Genomic DNA, 19,547 nt, shown 5'->3' with positions numbered 1-19,547 from the left:
TGGTTCCTCAAAAATTGGAAGCTTCTATATTCTATCCTAGATTATTCTACCTTTTATTTACTGAAAATATGTCTACCAAAAATGCTTTCATCATGCCTAGGAGATAGAAGGAATGAACACACACACACACACACACACACACACACACACACATCTTGGGTGAATACACATCTTTTAATTTTGAGTTCTATTAAATGCTCCTTTGCTTTTTATTTCTAGCTGAAACCGATCTATTCTCAAAGCCCTAGAAATACCTAAATGTAGCAAGTTCGTTTCTAAAACACTCAGGGAAAATCCATTTTTAAGGTTTTTTAAAGATACAGCTCTTTAAAAGAAAACAGTGATCAATCTTATTAAAAAGTAAATTTCCTCAACAGAGCTATTTTCAAAATGTAGGGAAAAATTAGATCATATCTTCTTAATACAAACACAGGTAGATTATTTTTCTATCTTCTTTCATTTCATTTTTCATTCTCCTTTTCTTATACTTTTAGGTACCTTCTTATTTTTGCTCACTCACTTTAGATGCTATATAATCTAAAAGTCCTTGTTAAAGCCCTCCTAATCAATTTCTTCTTTCAAGTATTTGAAGAATTTCAGATTATGCAACTTCAAAATGGGTCTATGGGAAATAGTTCATCAAACTCTTAACAGTCCTTTACTAGAGCGTAAGATATTCAATCTCTGATTAAGAAAAGTAATAGATTCACCACTAACTGGTATGTTAGTCTTCACAGGCTGCCTTAATAAAATACCAGAATTAAAGATGGCGGCATGAGAGCAGAGACAGAGGCTTCCTCCTAAAACTGTATACAATTAGAAAATATAGTTGGTGCAACTAATCCTGAGAGAGCAACAGGAAAGAGGACTGCACCAGTGTGCATACACCTGAAGAAAAGAGCAGACCTCACGGAACAGGGTAACATACCAGAGCCATGGCCCAGTGGGACCCAAGCCCCTCCTCCACCCCAGCTCACCGGCAGAAGGAAGAGAAACAGAGCAGGGAGGGAGTGGAAGCCTGGGACTGCTGAATACCTAGCTCCAGAGATCTGCTCTGGGAGCACAAACCTACATTTCATGGTGCTTTCATGATACTCACGTGATTATGAGGTTGGAAAACTAATACAGGCAGAATTCCTGGAGAGACTGAGATTCCAGCTGCTTGTGGAAAGCAGGGATCCATATCCGGCTGCTCTGGGACAAAAGCTTATACCTGTGTGATCGGCCCACTGGTTCAGGCAGTGGAGACAGGCATAGCGGCAGGGAAGCAGGAAACAGCTCTTTAATCCCCCCAGGCAACAATACCACTCCCCTGCAACCCCCAACATTGCTTCAGGGGCAGAGCAGCTCCAGAGAGTAGAACTTATGGACACTAGAGGGTGTCATATACAAATATGAAACGCCAAAGGAACCTGGTCCAGTGTAAAACTAATATAACTCTGGAGAAAGATTTAAATGACATGGACCTTATGACTCTTCCTGAAAGGGATTTTAAAATAAAAATCATCAACATGCTAATGGAGGTACGGAAAGTTATCCAAGAACTCAGGAATGAATTCAGGTCAGAGATCCAATTGTTGAAGAGCACGATGAAGGGTATTAAAAGCAGGTTGGATACAGTGGAGGAGATGATAAATGAAATAGAAACTAGAGAAGAGGAATACAAAGACGCTGAGGTACAGAGAGAAAAAAGGATCTCTAAGAACGAAAGAATATTGAGAGAACTGCGTTACCAATCCAAATGGAACAATATTCACATTATAGCGATACCAGAAGAAGAGAGAGAGAAAGGGATAGAAAGCACCTTTGAGGAGGTAATTGATGAAAACTTCCCCAAACTGGGGAATGAGATAGTATCTCAGGCCATCGAGATCCACAGATCTCCCAGCACAAGGGACCCAAGGAAGACAACACCAAGACATATAGTAATAACATTGGCAAAGATCAAGGATAAGGACAGATTATTAAAAGTAGCCAGACAGAGAAATAAGATCACAGACAAAGGAAAACCCCTCAGGCTAACATCAGACTTCTCAGCAGAAACCTTACAGGCCAGAGGGGAGTAGCATGATGTATTTAATTCAATGAAGCAGAAGGTCCTGAAACCAAGATTACTTTATCCAGCAAGATTATCATTTAAATTTGAAGGAGGGATTAAACAATTTCCACATAAGCAAAAACTGAGAGAATTTATCTCCCAGAAACCATCTCTACAGTCTATTTTGGAGGGACTGCCATAGATGGAAGTGTTCCTAAGATTTAATAGCTGCCACCAGAGGTAATAAAATCACAGTAAAGAAAGTAGAACAGCTAATTACTAAGCAAATGCAAAATTAAATTAACTATCCCCAAAGTCAATCAAGGGATAGACAAAGAATACAGAATATGATACCTAATATATAAAGAATGGACAAGGAAGAAAAAGGAGGAGAAAAAGAAAAGAACCTTTAGATTGTGTTTGTAATAGCATATTAAGTGAGTTAAGTTAGACTCTTAGATAGTAAGGAAGTTAACCTTGAACCTTTGGTAACCATGAATCTAAAGCCTGCAATGGCAATAAGTACATACCTATCGATAATCTTCCTAAATGTAACTGGACTGAATGGACCAATCAAAAGACACTGAGCCACTGAATAGATAAAAAAACAAGACCCATCCATATGCTGCCTACAAGAGACTCACTTTAAACCCAAAGACATACACAGACTAAAAGTGAAGGGATGGAAAAAGCTATTTCATGCAACTAACAGAGGAAAAAAAACAGGAGTTGCAGTACTTGTATCAGACAAAATAGACTTCAAAACAAAGAAAGTCACAAGAGACAAAGAAAGACATTACATAAGGATAAAGGGGTCAATCCTACAAGAAGATATAACCATTATAAATATATATGCACCCAACACAGGAGCACCCACATATGTGAAACAAATACTAACAGAATTAAAAGGGGAAATAGAATGCAATGCATTAATTCTAGGAGACTTCAACACTCCACTCACTCTGAAGGAAAGATCAACCAGACAGAAGATCAGTAAGGAGACAGAGGCTCTGAACAACACAATAGAACAGATGGACCTAACAGACATCTACAGAACTCTACACCCAAAAGCAACAGAATACACATTCTTCTCAAGTGCACATGGAACATTTTCAAGAATAGATCATACACTAGGCCATAAAAAGAGCCTAAGTAAATTCAAAAAGATTGAAAGTGTACCAATCAGTTTCTTAGACCACAAATGTATGAAACTAGAAATAAATTACACAAAGAAAATGAAAAATCCCACAAACACATGGAGGGTACACAACATGCTCCTCACCAATGGATCAATGACCAAATAAAAACAGAGGTCAAGCAATATATGGAGACAAATGACAACAATAATTCAACACCGCAAAATCTGTGGGATGCAGCCAAGGCTGTGCTAAGAGGAAAGTATATTGCAATACAGGCCTACCTCAAGAAAGAAGAACAATCCCATACGACCAGTCTAAAATCATAATTATTGAAACTAGAAAAAGAACAACAAATGAGGCCCAAAGTCAGTAGAAGGAGAGACATAATAAAGATTAGAGCAGAAATTAATAAAATTGAGAAGAATAAAACAATAGAAAGAATCAATGAAAGCAAGAGCTGGTTCTTTGAGAAAATACACAAAATAGATAAACCCCTAGCCAGACTTATCAAGAAAAAAAGAGAGTCTACTCCCATAAACAGAATCAGAAAACAGAATCAGAAAAAGGAAAAATCATGACGGACACCACAGAAATACAAAGAATTATTAGAGAATACTATGAAAAATTATATGCTAACAAACTGGATAACCTAAAAGAAATGTACAACTTTCTAGAAAAATACAACCTTCCAAGGCTGACCATGGAAGAAAGAGAAAATCTGAACACAGCAATTATCAGCAACGAAATTGAACTGGTAATCAAAAGCCTACCTAAGAACAAAATGCCTGACCTGGACCAGATGGCTTCACCACTGAATTTTATCAAACATTTAGTGTAGACCTAATGCCCATTTCTCCTTAAAGTTTTCCAAAAAATAGAAGAGGAGGGAATACTTCCAAACTCATTCTATGAGGCCAGAATCATTCTAATACCAAAAGCACAAAAAAGAAAATTACAGACCAATACCCCTGATGAACACATATGCAAAAATACTCAGCAAAATATTAGAAAACCAAATTCAAAAATACATCAAAAAGATTATCCGTCATGATCAAGTAGGATTTATGCCAGGAATGCAAGGATGGTACAACATTCGAAAATCTATCAACATCATCCACCACATCAACAAAAAGGACAGAAACCACATAATCATCTCCATAGATGTTGAAAAAGCATCTGACAAAATTCAACATCCATTCATGATAAAAACTCTCAACAAAATGGGTATAGAGGCCAAGTACCTCAATATAATAAAGGCCATATATGACAAACCCACAGCCAACATTATACTTAACAGCGAGAAGCTGAAAGCTTTTCCTTTAAGATCAGAAACAAGACAAGGATGCCCACTCTCCCACTTCTATTCAACATAGTACTGGAGGTCCTAGCCACGGAAATCAGACAACACAAAGAAATAAAAGGCATCCAGATTGGCAAGGAAGACATTAAACTGTCCCTGTTTGCAGATGACATAATATTGTACATAAAAAAACCCTAAAGAATCCACTCCAAAACTACTAGATCTAATATCTGAATTCAGCAAAGTTGCAGGATACAAAATTAATACACCGAAATCTGTGGTATTCCTATACACTAACAATGAACTAGCAGTGAGAGAAATCAGGAAAACAATTCCATTCACAATTGCATCAAAAAGAACAAAATACCTAGGAATAAACCTAACCAAGGAAGTGAAAGACCTATACTCTGAAAACTAGAAGACACTCATGAGAGAAATTAAAGAAGATACCAATAAATGGAAACACATCCCATGCTCATGGATAGTAAGAATTAATATTATCAATGTGGCCATCCTGCCTAAAGCAATCTATAGATTCAATACAATTCCTATCAAAATACCAACAGCATTCTTCAACGAACTAGAGAAAATCGTCCTAAAATTCATATGGAACCACAATATACCTTGAATAGCCAAAGCAATCCTGAGAAGGAAGAATAAAGCAGGAGGAATTATGCTCCCCAACTCCAGGCTCTACTACAAAGCCACAGTAATCAAGACAATTTGGTACTGGCACAAGAACAGACACATAGACCAATGGAACAGACTAGAGAGCCCTGATATAAACCCAACCAAATATGGTCAATTAATATATGATAAAGGAGCCATGGACATACAATGGGGAAATGACAGCCTCTTCAACAGCTGCTGTTGGCAAAATTGGACAGCTACATGCAAGAGAATGGAACTGAATTATTGTTTAACCCCATACTCAAAAGTAAACTCGAAATGGATTAAAGACGTGAATGTAAGTCATGAAACCATAAAACTCTTAGAAGACAACACAGGCAAACATCTCCTGAATATAAGCATGAGCAACTACTTCCTGAACCCACCTCCTCAAGAAAGGGAAACAAAAGCAAAAATGAAGTCATGGGACTACATCAAACTAAAAAGGTTTTGTACTCAAAGGACACCATCAACAAAACAAAAAGGCATCCTACAGTATGGGAGAACATATTTGTAAATGACATATCCAATAAGGGGTTAACATCCAAAATATATAAAGAGCTTACATGCCTCAACACCCAAAAAGCAAATAACCCGATTAACAAATGGGCAGAGGATATGAACAGACAGTTCTTCAAAGAAGAAATTCAGATGGCCACCAGACACATGCAAAGATGCTTTCACTAATCAACAGGGAAATGCAAATTAAAACCACAATGAGATATCACCTCACACCAGTAAGGACGGCCAGCATCAAAAAGACTAAGAAGAACAAATGCTGGCGAGGATGCAGAGAAAGGGGAACCCTCCTACACTGCTAGTGGGAATGTAAGCTAGTTCAACAATTGTGGAAAGCAATATGGAGGTTCCTCAAAAAACTAAGAATAGAAATACCGTTTGTCCCCAGAATCCCACTCCTTGGAATACACCCAAAGAATACAACTTCTCAGGTTCAAAAAGACATATGCACCCCTATGTTTATCGCAGTACTTTTTACAATAGCCAAGATATGGAAGCAACCTAAGTGTCCATCTGTAGATGAATGGATAAAGATGTGGTATGTATACACAATGGAATATTATTCAGCCATAAGAAAGAAACAAATCCTACCATTTGCAACAACATGGATGGAGCTGGAGGACATTATACTCAGTGAAATAAGCCAGGTGGAGAAAGACAAATGCCAAATGATTTCCCTCATTTGTGGAGTATAACAATGAAGCAAAACTGAAGGAACAAAATGGCAGCAGACTCAGAGACTCCAAGAATGAACTAGTGGTTACCAAAGGGGAGGCGTGTGGGAGAGCAGGTGGGGAGGGAGGGAGAAGGGGACTGAGGGGTATTATGTTTAGTACACATGGAGTAGGGGATCACAGGGAGAACAGTGTATCACAGAGAGGGCACATAGTGGATCTCTGGCAACTTGCTGCACTGATGGACAGTGACTGCATTGGGGTATGGGTAGGGACTTGATAATACGGGTAAATGTAGTAACCACATTGTTTTTTCATGTGAAACCTTCGTAAGAGTGTATATCAATCATACCTTAATAAAAAGTTTAAAGAAAATACCAGAGACTAGGTGGCTTAAACAACAGGAATTTATTTTCTTACATAGTTCTGAAGGCTAGAAATCCCAGATCAAGGACAGACACCGTTGGTTTCTGGTGAGAACTCTCTTTTTTCAAGGACTTGAATCATATCAGATGAGGGTCCTTCCCTTAAGACCTCATTTAACTTCATCTACTTTCTTGAGGGTTAGGGCTTCAATTTATGAATTTGGCGGGGAACACAATTCTATCCAAAGCCTTAGAAAGGAAAGTATCAGATCTTACCATGTTTAGGGACGTTTGCGTTATAATATTGATACTTTTTCAAATATCCTCTAGTATTAAAAAATAGGTTACTTTGACATCACCAGTTAATTTGGCCCTATTTTCAGATATTAATTTTTGAAATAATTTTTGTTCCTAATCAGAGGGAGGACGGAGCACAGAAAGGAGACATGAAAGGTTTTGTACAACTATGGAATTAGAGGGTACAGTCCACACGATGGACTACTGTCACTTCTGACACTAACTGTAAGTTCAGAGGATTTCAAAAGCCCCCTCACGTTCCATAATTCACTAGAAAGACAAATAGAACTTACTGAAAACTTATAGTCACAGTTATGGTTCATAACAGGGAAAGGATTCAAATTAAGATCAGGGAAGAGAAAAAGCATATTGGACAGAGTTCAGGAGAGCACCAAATATGGAACTTCTGATGTCCTGGCCTGTGGAGTCATGAACATTTTACTCTCCCAGTATCCGTGTGACAATATGCATAGAACATTGCCAACCAGAAAGCTCATAGGAGATGTGGTATTCAGAGTTTTACTGGGGCTTTATTCAAGAAGCATAATTGACTGACTGACTGCCTACATGGTGATCTCAGTTTCCAGGTCAGCTAACACCAGGTGACCCAAACCCTGTCCTCAGGCACACAGTTAGTCTTTCTGGCATGGGCAGCCACCATCCTAAATTTATCCAGGAATGGCTAGCCCCTCTCCCCCTAAATAGCATTGCTAGACAATGTGACACAGGTTCCTAAGCAAACAAAAATACTTGAGATTACCACCCAGAAGCTGGAGGTGAAGGCCAAATTTCCTCCGGAGCAATGTTAAATTATTTTCTTTACAGGAGACAAGACAAACCATTCAGTAGTTCCAGTGCCTAGAGAGGCAAGTCCATGCTCCTCAGCAAACTATATGAGCCTTCTTTTCTCACCTCTTCTGCATACCCTCCACCCCCATAATTTGGCTATCTCCTTCTCCAAACTCCGTCTTTCATTAAATCAAAGTTTCTGCGTTAGAAATTGCAAATTCCTTTTTGTTTTTACAAACATCAGACTTCTGAGAGCTACTTCTTCTGTCTGGAATGCCTTTCTATTTTAGTTTTAAATGACTCATCCTTAAGTTCTCAACTTAGGCACCCCTTTCTCCAGAAAGCCTTTCAATAACCCTGTGTGGCACTGTGCTTCTCCCAGAGTATCCTATATATATTCCTATCATAATACAATATGTGGGGTCCAAATTGCCTTCTGACTAGGTATCCATGTTTTATTGATTCAAATAACTGAGACCCTGCCTACCTCTTGCCCTGTTTTCCCTCCCTCATATTTCAGCTCATCTAGGTCTTGGACCTGTCCCTGCTTCTTTATCCTTCCTTCTCCCATATTTCTGAGACGAGAGTCCTATCCCTGCTCATCAATCCCTAGTGACAGACCTTTCTTTTCTACCTGAACTTTCCCAACCTGCCTGGTCTGATCCTTCCTATCCCCCCAACCAATTCCTGGATATGACTGTTTAAGATAAATACTCCAAGTACATTAAAGGGTATTAAACCAAATGGATCAAGATGATCGATTCTCAAACTACCTGAGTTAGTACCAGAATCATTTCCATAGTATAGACAAAAAAACAATGCTATCAAGAGGAATGGGTAATTCATATCAAGAGAGCATCTCACCTATCAAGTATTCAAGCTTTTCAAATTTTTTAAAAACCTTACCTTGAGTTATAATCTTGGTTACACTTTCAGCTTGTCCCATGTTCTAAACAAGATACACAAAACCAAGCTATGCTTTGTAAATGAAAAGAGTATCACTCACATTTCTCCATTACCTTGGATATTAATTCTGAATTATTTTTTAAAAAGAGGCAGCATGTCGGTTGAGCTGCATATAGTATTTTTCCTGCTGCTTTCCTAAACTGGATCACCTATGAGGGCAATGTGATTAGCAGAGTATTCCAAGTAGCTACATCTCACAGTACTTAGTAGTTACATCGTTGGGTACTACTTGGTTGTGATCATTCCTGTAATGAGCTTTTATCAAAGAGCCTTAGAAGGGCCCACATTTTAATCCTATTAGCACCTCTCTAACCTCTGAGCAAACTGACCCTATGTACATTATCAACTTAGACTATGCTTTAAAGAAATATCCAATCTACTATAATGAAATGGAAACATACAAATGCTTTGCTTCAGTCCTCTGTCTTCACGGTGATATTTTTCTCTACAGCAGAAATGATCTATATTACTTATACTGCAAAAGTGAACTATTCCCCCCAAAAGGGGACAACAGTACTATATCAAAGAAAGCACCACTGCACTACTGTTTCTACCTTGTCTTTAACTTAGCTGTGAGGCCTTGAGTAGTCATCTGCCACCTCGCCTGTAGAAAATTAATCTATTTTAATTTCCCAAAGTGATAAGCAGAATTGTAATACAATTTTCATTACTTCAAATTAAAGCAATCAACCTAAGTGAGCTTTATAACTGCAAGTTAGCTAAATGCAGAACCCTAATAGTACCTAATAGATGATCATAGTACACAAAACATTCAATATTTTAAAAATTAGAAAAAAAAATTATGTGTTACCTTGAACTAATGGGCCATTAGTCATTCTAGGCAAAAAAAAAATTCCTTTCCTTCTTAAACAGATATTCCAAGAACAAATTTAACAATGTTGGACATTGTTAAATTACACAAACACTCATTACCCCATTATACCTCACTAGTCTATGGATAAAAATGATAATACATGGTCTGAAAAACTTAGTTTATTCCTGTAGGACTGTATACACTGCCCACGTTCCAAATATTGACTGCTGAACCAGATGGACTGACATACACTATTTGATATACAGTAGGTTTTCCTGAATTACTCAAGGCCAAGTGGCTGACCTCAGAATCACATGCTGAAATGTAGCAGGTGATTTGTATTCTCTCAGGCTGCTGCCCCATCCTATCCCAGTCTGTAGAGCTGTATTATTTTCTGTAAATTTGTTGCTGGATCCCCTCTCCTCCGCATCAGTTCTGAGGCTTACTGCCCATTGCTTACTGTCCATTACTGTCACTGATTTGTCAGTCTCCACCTAATCACATACAACTGCTATCCAGCTACCCAACACCTCTTTCTCTGTTTCTTAATCATTTTTGTCTCTTCTGTTTCCTGCTTTTCTCAGGTACCAGAAGGAAGAGCTCTACTTCACAGGCACAGTCAGCCAATTGATACATTTTTTTCCCTCTAATTAAAAACAACAAAGCAAGCCAGGATGATCTTTGGCTTTTCTGAACTATTTCCATCACAATCTGATACTCGAAGGTTTGTTCACTATAAAAGATGCTTTACGGTTTCTTCTGTTTCCAAGTTTGGAGTTATTGCAGATACTTGGTCTACAGACAACTGAAGTTTTTACAATCATGGTATTTAAGGGTTAAAAAAGCAACACAAGATGTGCTGACTGCCATCTAAACCCTTAAAAGACAGACACACACACAATCTCTAAAAATTTCCATTAAAATCAGGCCTTAATATAACTGAATACCATTCCAAAGAAGATACACATATGGCCCCAAAGTATATGAAAAGATGTTTAAAATCACCAATCATTAGGGAAGTGCTAATCAAAACCACAGGATATGCTACCCTCACACCCACTAGGATGGCTGTCTTGCTAATGGGTTTCAGCCCCGGGCAAGTCCACTATGGATTCAATGTGACCAAAGAAATGACAGTAGGACATTCTTGGGGTGAAAGGGTTATACCCAACTTTATTTCCACGGCGGCTGGTCAATCACTAGAATCCCGTCCACTCAAAGCAAGTCGGCCTGCAGCAAGCCAGTCTCTGCCTCTGGGCCACTCTACCCATGCAGCCGTCTCCGTCTCTGTCCTTGGTGCTTCCACCACTCCAGTCTCACCTCTGCTCTCCTGTAGCCTTGCAGCCATGCCACCGTGTCATGCAGAGCACTGAGCAGGGCTCTCTATATAGAGTCAATAACAACGTATTGCCCACACGTGTGTAGAGAGCTAGCTGACTAGGGCCAGGTGAGAATCCTGGCTCCAGGAACCTTCACTTTATCCACAGTGGTTATTACTGAAAAACCAGGAACTGTGTTTAGCATGTACGTGCAGATGTATTGGTATGGATATGGAGGATCTGTAACCTCCGTGCATTGCTAGTGGGAATGTATCATAGTTAGCCACTGCAGATGATAGTAAGGTGATTCCTATACAATTAAATAGAGAATTACTATATGATCCAGCAATTCCACTTCTGGGTATATACCCCAAAGAAATGAAAGCACACACTTAAACAGGTATTTGCACACCCATGTTCATAGCAGCATTCACAATGGCCAAAAAGTGGAAGCAACAGAAGTATCCATGGACTAATGGACAAACAAAATGTGGTATATACATAAAATGGAGTATTACTCAGCCTTAAAAAGGAAGGAAATTATAACAGATGTTACAACATGGATGAACCTTGAAGACATCATGCTAAGTGAAATAAGCCAGTCACAAAAGGAGAAATATTGAATGATTCTACTTATATGAGGTACTAGAGTAGACAGAAAATTCAGAGACAGAAAGTAGACTGGTTGCCAGGAGCTGCAGAGGAAGAGAGAGAGAGAGAGAGAGAGAGAGAGAGAGAGAGAGAGTGTGTGTGTGTGTGTGTGTGTGTGTCACTGATGGTTGCAAAACAGTGTGAATGTACTTAATAGCACTGAAATGTACACTTAAAAATGGTTAAAATAGTAAATTTTGTTATGTGCATTTTACCACAGTAAAAAAAGATGAATGAAAAGTAAAGGTGACATATGTGCTATTTTGTTACTCATGGCTACTGTGCAAACCCAATCTGACTCAAAACAGATATCACAAATTATGTACAACTGAGTAAACAGTGCTTAACTTTGTTAGTGCTAATGAAGGGCATGGAAACATCTCTCCATATCTAAGGATGCCAGATTCTCCTCATAGAGGTCTTATCTGGGAAAGATGAGAAAAATAGGTTGTCCATAAAAATCCCTTGGGCATACACCAAATCACTGCATAAATATTCATTCTTGAGATTTTTAAACCTTAATGCCTCCATGCCTACATCCTTGCTTTTTCTAAATACAAATATTCTCTTGCCTCAGGGCCTTCTGTGAGCCTAAAATACCCATCCCCTACATACCTGCAGAACTCCTGTTCACATTTCATTCAGATCTCTACTCAAATATTCCCTATCCCTCCCTAATCAGAGAGGCTAAGCTTACCCACCCTATCTAAAATAATATTCTCCACCATTCTCTCTCTCCTTAACGGGCTTGGTTTTTCTTTACAGTTCTTATGGCTACTTAATATATTTACTTGTTAATTTTCTTTCTCTACCCACTACAGTGTAAACTCCAGAGCAAAGTGCTTTATCTAGTTTTACAGCACCCAGAACACCAACTGGCACACTGAAAGTGGCCAATAAATATTTATTAAATGAATTAATAGATAGATCATATTCCCTCTTGGCCTTGATACTATTTCACCAACACTGGTTAAGTGGAAGGAACACCTAGTTTACAAGTCAGAAGACTGGTATCAGCACTGACAGTAAAAACCTTAATTAAGCACTTCAAACAGTGCTTCCTGAGTTCCTAAATACACTAAATAAGTATAGTATATCTGTCTTTCATGATGCAGGACAAAGAATAAGGATAAAGAATTTACCTCTAACACTGCTTTAGGACAAAAAGATACCATGTATTGCATAACAAACATCACATTGCACCTGTTTTGATAAACGTTACAAAGCACCTGCTAGTCTGAAAATCACAGGATTTTCTCTCTACAACTTCTCAGAGGAAATGGACAAATGCAAGAACACTGGCTGTCAATAAATACAGCCAATAATTAAGTAACCATTTACTTGGCCAACAGATACACATGCTGGAACACTAGGATATGTTAAATCTCTGGATGAGGGAGAGAAAAGACTGCTCCCAAAAGACACCTAACTTCATTTCAAAGTCAAAAGTATTCAACTAAATTAATTCCAGTGCAACGTCCCACCAGTGCCTATGCATGTCACAACTTTTGAGAGCATTTTGTAACTGCAATTTAATCTTCAGTCTGCAGTGAATGACTTCTGATAAAGCTTTGGCAGCTGATAATTTTTGTACAAAAAATTCTTCAACTAGAAACTGCAATATTTCCCTTCCTGAGAAAGCTTAGGAGAACCCATACTCTAGGTCTTCAGGACTCCCAGAACCCCTGTGTCTGGGTTTAAGGAGAGTCATCCAGGGAACACACGTGTCCTGCCCTGCCTCGGAAGTGGAAATGGCAGGTGGAACCTGCTCATCAGCAAAGTCCGGGACACAGGGCAGAGGTGTCCGCAGGAAGCGTAGCATGGCTCGGGGCAAACTCCGGCTCCAGGGCCAGCGATCCCCGCCCCAGACGCACCAGGCCAGCCCCTGCCTCTGAATTAGGCCGGACCTGCCCCCGGAGCTCCGTCCCCTCACACGCAGGTCCTACCTGAGCTCTGCCCCCAGCTACAGGGCTGCGGGGGTAGGCGAGAGGAGGCGTGGCCTTCCAGCTCGCCAGTCGAACTCCCTCGTGCGGTTGTTACGACGTTCCCTCTCGGGATCCGAGCCCGACCAACTTGGAGTTGCACTTCCGGGGTCCACAGGAGACTGAAACATCATCGCGCACGCGACGCCTGAGGCCGCGACAAGCCGGAAATAGGCGGGGCGTGGTGGCCGGACGGGTTTCTGTGGCGCTGGGTGGGCTGGGAGAGGAAGTCCCCGAGGCGGGTGAGAGTCATGCTAGTCTCCTCGCGGGCCCTGCTCGACCTTCCTGCAAGCTTCCGTTTGAAGGAGACATGCCCCTTCTTGGGTTACTTCAGAATAGGCACCCTGAAGCCTTGCTCTTCAAGCGGAATTTAAAAAGAGATTCCGAAAGTGCCCATGCCGCTAATTACCTTCTCTCCCAGTCAGGGTTTATCCGTCTTCACCCTATCAGTTCAACTCTAGAAAAGACGGGAGGTGGGAAAGTCTAGATTTAGAAGATTGAATTTAACTCTGAATTATGATAGTGTATAGAAAGCTAAGTTCCCTTATCCTGCTCTTTTTCCTATACCTTGAATACTACTAGAATAAATGGGAAACAGCTGTGGAAAGCTAGTGTCACATCGCTAACAGGAGTTTGGTTCTAAACTCAGCCTTTATGGCAAAAATCTCTGATAGTAAAAATTATCCACGAAAATCACCTTACTGTCCCACAAAGTACAGAATACATGATGTTAAGCATGAACGTGAGACCTCTTAGCTAGTTTAAATGTTAAAATGAAAGGAGAGTTTGTATGTAGGTATCTGGGCATTTACTCAATCCTGTTAAATCCAAGGGACAACACTTAGTCTTCCTCTTACCCAATCAGAGGCACTTGACACACTGAATCACATCCTCCTTGAAACTTGAAACATTCTTAATTTTACTTTTAAATGAAAATAATGCTCTTTTAATTCTCCTTAGCTGCATCTTCCTGATTTCTAGGTGTTAGTGTGTATGTCCCAGACCTCTTGCTCTCTTTATCTACTCTCATTCCCCCGGTGATCTCATCGACTCCCTTCACTGTCTTTTATATAACGTTGGTATGCTGATGGCTTTCAAATACCTGCATCCAGCCCTGACTTGCTTGATTTCTTTGCCCACATATCCAACTTCTTAAGCATTTCTACTAGGATATGTACCATGCATATCAAGCTTTATATTCTCTATCTCCAAAACCTGTTCCTGTTGTATATCTAAGTAACTAGCACATTGATTCTTAAACTTTTTCAGATCATCCATGGATTCTTCTTGCTCTCATGTTATACATCCACTCACTCAACAACATCTGTTTGCTCTTTTTTCAAAAGGTATCCTAGGTCTAACCAATTATCACCGCCTTTACAGCTACCACTCTAGTCCTCACTGGATGCTGTAATTGTCTCTTAATTGTTCCATACTTCTATTCTTCCCTCACCACAGCCTAGTCTTCAATTGGCAACTGTGGTAAATCATGCAAATTATCTTTCCAATAATACAAATAGAATTTGTTACTTTCCTGTTCAAACCTTTAAGAGTTTACCTACTTACACAGAGTAAAAATCATAAGCCTATAAGATTCTGCATGATTTAGCCCCTGGCCATCCTATGCTGCCACTTGGGAAGAGGGTGATAAAAAATTGTGCAGGGGTACTTGACCAGTAACCTTAGAGTTTGGGAAATAGCAGCCTCAGAGGTGATTGTTGACTGTCTTACCTGGACATATTTAAAGGCAAGAGACTGAGGGTGCCTGTGATGACTAAGTAAAGAGATGAGAACTGTCAAGGTTTCCCAACAGGTAGTATACATGTTTTTAAATCACTGAGTATATTCATTTTCTAGGACTGACATAATAAAGTACCTCAAATTAGGTGGTTTAAACAACTGAATTGTATTGTCTCATAGTTCTGGAGGTTAGAAGTCCAAGATAAAACTGTAGACATGGTTGGTTCCTTCTGAGGCCTCTGAGGGAGAATTTGTTCCACGTCTCTCTCTGAGCTTCTGGTGGTTTGCTGGCAATCTTTGGTACCCTTTGGCTTGTAACTCATTAACCCAACCTCTGTCTTAATCTTCACATGGTATTCTCCCTATGTGCTGTCTCTGTGTCCAAATTTGTCCTTTTTATGTGGACTCTGGTCATGTTGAATTAGGGTCCACCCAATGACCTCATTTTAACTTGATTACCTCTCTAATGGCCTTATTTCCAAATAATGCCACATTCTGAGGTGCTGAGCTTAGGACTTCACTGTAACTTTTTGGGGACACAGTTCAACTCATAACACTAGCAGAATTATGTTGAAAGGAGAGAAGCAACTTTAGTAGAAATAAGTAAAGGAGAAACAAACAAACCAGCAGAATGAGGTTTTGTGAAGTAAGCTACCAGAAGAGGATCTGCATAGGTATTTTGAGATGCTGGCTGGTGTTGGCATACTACGTATCAGGGAATGGCAGTGTTGGATTCCCTTGATTGAGGTGAATCTCCAAGTACCTGATGAAAGAAAGCACTAACACTTAGGCATCTGTTACAGAAGGGACCCTGATGTCAGTTTACAATAGCTTTTCTTCCCTCCCCTGAGCTGACCCTGAGGGACTTCAAAATAACAGAATGAGTACATAGAGAAGGAAAAGGTAGAGGATGCAAGACAAAGAATATGATACCCTCTTCATTCCAGCCATATTTTGTGGGTCAGGCCTATGCTGGAAAGTGGACTTTAGTGATTTGGAAGTTTTCAGTCCATTATCTAGAGTTTAGAGCTTAGAAATTGGTCATTTCAATTCTCTCAACAAGGAAAAAGCTGAACAAACTAAATAACAACTTTCCTAAATCCATCAGAGAATTCAGGTCACAGGGAATACTACTGCTCCCCAATCTTGGAAGACAGACAAGCTGTTAATGAGAAGTGTAGCTTATAGGGGGCAGAAACAGGAAGCAGGAGCCAGTATGGGTAGGTACACTTTAAACTGTAATTGATGAATTACTGAAGGCTCATTGTGGATTAGCTTGAGACTTAAAAACTCCAAGTAGTCACAATTGGGGGTTGAGGGTAGCACCCATACTTCTGCGGTTTTTACCTCCAGGAGCCCTGCCAGGTTCTCACTGTGAAGATCAGGCAAAAATCCTCTTCTGACAGTGGGAGAGGAAAAGTGGCCATTTTGAAATATGCCCAGAGCTCTCTATTTTCTTTAACAAACCCTGCCCTTAAGGGAAACTATTTTACCAGAGCCTAATCACCTGAGGGTTTACCAATCTAGAAGAATGGAAACACTTTAGCCTATGAAGTAGGAGGAAAGTGGATGATATGCAGAAAAAGAAGTAGACTATAAGAGAAAGATGAAAATACTAAGAAAGAAAAGAAAATACTAGAAATCTAAAACACTGGAGCAGTAATGAAAAAATATCTTTGATGGGTTTATAAGTAGAGTGGACACAGCCAAGGAAAGGATCTAGGTTAAGAATATGCCACTAGATACTTCCAAAACCAAAATGCAAGGAGAAAAAAAAGAATGAAAAAAGATGGAACAGAATATCTAAGAACTGTGGGAAAATTACAAAAGCTGTAACATTCATAATGGGAATACCAAAAGGAGAAGAGAAAGGAGCAAAGGAATTATTTAAAGTAATAATGACCAAGAATTTTCCAAAACTAATGACACACAAACTCACAGATCCAGGAAACTGAGAGAACTCCAAACAATACTAAAAAGTCTATACCTGGGTGTATATAACAGCAAAAAATCAAAGTCAGTAAGAAAATCCTGAAAGAAGCCAGTTGGTGGGGGGTGGAAGAGGGGAAGCGTGGGGAGAAACAGTTTTGCCTACAGAATAGAAACAAACAAAAATGAAATTGGACTCCTCTTCAGAAACTCTACAAGAAGAGAGTGGAGTGAAATATTTGAAATGTTGAAAGAAAAATACATCAGCCTAGACTTCAGTATCTAGTGAAAATATCCTTTAAAAGTAGAGGACAATAAAGACTTTCTCACAGAAAACCTGAGGGAAATGTTCATCAATGGACCTGCCCTGCAAAAAATGTTAAATTCTTCAAAGAGCTGGAAATGATGTAAGTCAGAAACTTGGATCGACATAAAGAAAGGAAGAATTAAAAATACTCTGTACTTTACTACCCATGAAGTGGTATAGTGTTTTTTGAAAGTGCACCTGGATAAGCTGTAAATGTACTTTGCAAACTCAAGGGCAACCACTTAAAAAGTTAAAAAAAAAAAGTTGAACTGATTGCTAAGGAGAGAAATTGGAATCAAAATATTTAGTTAAAATCAGAGAAGGCAGAAAAGAGTAGAAGAGGATCAATGAATAGGAAACTCTGATTTGGGTCATATTGGACTTCTAATAACTAAAAATGAGACATTCCAAAATGTCCTAATGTAACAAGAAAAGCTATAATGCATGTCTAGCATATAGTCCAGGAATTGGGACAAAGATTTGACAAAGCAGGTTTAGATTGTAGTAGGAGGGGAAAAATTAGATTTTCTGCTTGTTGCCCTTGCCCCAGTGCTGCACATTTAATATGTTACATCGAAATATATGTTACAGAAACTATATAGTTTAAAACATTATGTCAAATAATTATATTAAAATCATGTTTTCAAGATTGGAATGATACTACTTCATTGGAATACTATGACTCATTATTCTTCAATCCATTGGTACTTTTTCCCTTTTATTACCTTTCCCTTCCAGCTTGTATCTCAAGCTGAAGTTTTCTATTCCTGGTTTTCCACAATTAGTTCTGTAAGCACAGAATCTACTGTTACTCTTCTTAATTCTAACCCTCTTATAAACTGATGTGTCTTTTGTGAGCAACCTGATTTTTCTTAAAAATTCCTAAGAAATTTACGTCCCAGTGTTTACTGAAACTTGATATATTGGATGTTGAATAGGGTCAATGAGCTTTTAAGATACACTCCTACGTCCTTGTAATGAGTGTTCCTTCTTACACACACACACACACACACACACAATACAATGCTGTAATAAATCTTAGCTGTAACTAAAACAATGTGATGGGCCTTTGTACTTTGCAAACTGAAGGGCCTTTGTACTTTGCAAACTTTAAAAAGTTTAAAAAAAAGTTGAACTGATTGCTAAATTAATCTCCAATCTTAGGGGTCATCTTGAAGACTCATCCCACACAGTTACCCATTTTCAAAGGAAAAGATAAACAGTGGAGACTGATCTGGAGATGACTCAGTGTTAGAATATTCAGACAGTACTTTAAAGAGCTATATAACTATGCTTAATGACATAAAGGAAAGGATATTTATACAGGACATCTCAGCAGAGACATAAAAAGTATAATGAAGAACCCAGTGGAAATTCTATTACAGGAAAAACACCTGAAATTTTAAAGAATCCACTGGATGGGCTTAACAGCAGAATGGAGATTGTGAGGAGTCAGTGAACTTGGAGATAGATAAATACAAAAATATTATAATTAGGAAGAACACAGTCAAACTGCTTAGAACCAACAATTAAAGAGAAAATCTTGAAAACAGCCATAGTGAAGTGTCTTATTCATATAGGAGAACAATGGTCCAAATGATCACCATCTTCTCATTAGAAACAGTGGATGCCAAGAGACAGTGAGTCATCTTTAAAGTACTGAAAGAAAATGGTAGTCAACCCAGAATCCTGCATCTAGTGAAATATTTTCAAGAATAGTGAAATAAACATTTTCAGGTAAAAGAAAAATAGCAGATCTCATCATAAGCAAATCTGCACCACAAGAAATGATAAAGGAAGGGAAATAAAACCAGACGGAAATTCAAATGTTCAGGAACAAGGAGCATCAGAAATAGAAAAAAAAGACAGTAAATATAAAAGATGATTTTTTCCTAATTTCATTAAAATCTGTACAACTGTTTAAAACAAAAATTTTAACATCTGATGAGATTTCTTATGTCTGTTGATGTAATACATATGACAGCTATATCATAAAGGGCAGGGTTGGGTAAGTAGTAAATGGACCTATACACTCTGTAGAAAGTTAAA

At 38.9% G+C, this 19,547-nt stretch overlaps 1 protein-coding gene across 22 annotated transcripts in view; it reads right to left on the bottom strand.

The window, feature by feature from the left end:
* The window catches only part of FAM172A (family with sequence similarity 172 member A), a 466,743-nt gene extending 453,082 nt beyond the window's left edge, over positions 1-13,661 (bottom strand). For 11 of the 22 annotated variants that reach the window (XM_036925686.2, XM_036925695.2, XM_036925691.2 and 8 more), the window contains exon 1: positions 13,487-13,658. The gene's annotated coding sequence lies outside the window, so the exon portion shown is untranslated. Of the gene's footprint in view, positions 1-13,486 lie in introns of all 22 variants that reach the window. The other 11 variants (XM_057493468.1, XM_057493418.1, XM_057493432.1 and 8 more) reach the window with 4 other exon arrangements.
* Positions 13,662-19,547: the final 5,886 nt, after the last annotated feature.

The sequence above is a fragment of the Manis pentadactyla genome, chromosome 2 (assembly GCF_030020395.1).
Source record: "Manis pentadactyla isolate mManPen7 chromosome 2, mManPen7.hap1, whole genome shotgun sequence".
Classification (NCBI taxonomy): Eukaryota; Metazoa; Chordata; class Mammalia; order Pholidota; family Manidae; genus Manis; species Manis pentadactyla.
This window is presented reverse-complemented; position numbering and strand designations above follow the sequence as displayed.